Source organism: Egretta garzetta, unplaced genomic scaffold, assembly GCF_000687185.1.
Source record: "Egretta garzetta isolate BGI_Z169 unplaced genomic scaffold, ASM68718v1 scaffold490, whole genome shotgun sequence".
Taxonomy (NCBI): domain Eukaryota; kingdom Metazoa; phylum Chordata; class Aves; order Pelecaniformes; family Ardeidae; genus Egretta; species Egretta garzetta.
Genome location: NW_009258278.1, coordinates 8,470 through 10,421, shown reverse-complemented (window position 1 = coordinate 10,421; position 1,952 = coordinate 8,470).

Genomic DNA, 1,952 nt, shown 5'->3' with positions numbered 1-1,952 from the left:
GGGGGCCCCCCCGCCCCCCCCCCCCCCCCCCCCCCGGGGCCGTGCCAGGCACTGGAGCGAGGCAGGGGGAGATGCTGGGGAGAAGGAGAGCGCCGTAAAGCCGGCGCGTAATCGGCTTTACCGGGCACCGCGCTGGGGAGCCGCGATGTGAGGGAGCACGGGCGGGCGGCCGGGGCGCAGGCACAACCAGGTAGGTGGCTGGGGTGCCCATCCTGGGGGTCCCCCCCCTCCCCTCAGTCACATCACCCCGGCCTTGGGTGCGAGCAGGGCTGAGCCTTGCCAGGGCAGGGGGTGCCAAGGGGTCTCGGGGGCATCGCCGTCACCTTCCAGCTTTGGGCTGGCTTGTGGGGACCCAGCGAGGTGCCCATCTCCCCTCCCAGGAGGGGAGGGTAGAGCGGGGGACCTCCTGGGTGCTCGCAGGGTGGCAGGGGTCACTCTGGCCCCAGTGCCACCCCCTCCCTGCGCCCCATGTACCCAAACCAGCGGGTTACTGAATGGCGAGGGGGAAGCCAGCTGGGACCTCGTGCTCCTGCCCAGCCCTGCTGCGGGGAGAAATTGGGTCAGGAGGCAAGGGGAAATGTCACGGGCCGTCCCCATGTCCCCGCCGGGGGACCCAGGCGTCCTGGCACGGCAGGACTGGCTCACGCTGGGGAAGGGCTGAGCTGACGGCGTTGCCCCGTGCCCCTTCACCACCCTCCATGCCCCATGGCTCGCACAACCTGTGGGGTCCTTGCACGGCCCCATGGGGACCTTGCACACCCCTATGGGGAGCTTGCACAGCCCATGGGGACCTTGCACACCCCTATGGGGACCTTGCACAGCCCTGCAGGGATCTTGCACAGCCCCATGGGGACCTTGCACAGCCCTTGGGGACCTTGGCACCCCTCTAGGGGGACATTGCACAGCTCCATGGGGAGCTTGCACACCCCTATGGGGACCTTGCAGACCCCTATGGGGACCTTGCACAGCCCCATGGGGACCTTGCATACCCCTGTGGGGACCTTGCACAGCCCATGGGGACCTTGCACCCCTCTATGGGGACCTTGCACCCCTCTGTGGGGACATTGCACCCCTCTGTGGGGACATTGCACAGCCCTATGGGGACCTTGCATACCCCTATGGGGACCTTGCACAGCCCATGGGGACCTTGCACAGCCCCGTCTAGACCTTGCATGGCCCTGTGGGGACCTTGCACCCCTCTGTGGGCACCATGCACACCCCTATGGGGACCTTGCACACCCCTGTGAGGACCTTGCACCCCTCTGTGGGGACCTTGCACAGCCCATGGGGACCTTGCACAGTCCTGTGTAGACCTTGCATGGCCCTGTGGGGACCTTACACACCCCTGTGGGGACCTTGCACTCCTCTATGGGGACCTTGCACAACCCGTGGGGACCTTGCACGGCCCTGTGGGGATCTTGCATCCCCCTGTGGGGATCTTGCACCCCCCTATGGGGACCTTGCACAGCCCCTGGGGTGCGTGTATGGCCCATGGGGACCTCACAGCCCCTGGGGACCGTGCACAAGAGCACTTGTGACAGAGCTCCAGCCCCGCTCCAGCCGAACCTCTGAGCCAGGGTTGGGTTTCTCCAGCTCCTCCTGCAGTCCCGTGGGGCTGAGCCCAGCTCTGGGCTCCCCAGGGAGGCTGGGAAGAGGGAATTGGGAGCCCAGAGCAGGGGGGCCATGACCCGGCCTTGCTCACTGGTGCACTGAGTGTTAGGGTCTCTGCAGAGGCACCTTAGGGGGCACGGCTGGGTGGGAGCACTGGGAATTGGGCACGAGGTGGGGGGGACACATGCTGGGGACCATCAGGCTTTTTGGGGGAAAAATCTAGCACAAGGGAGCCTTGGAGCAATCACTGGGATGGGGTAGAGCCAGGACTGACCCCGAGGCCCGGCAGCCTCCGGCGTTCATGGGGCGGGGGCACGGCTGAGCGGGTGCCTGGGGCCCTG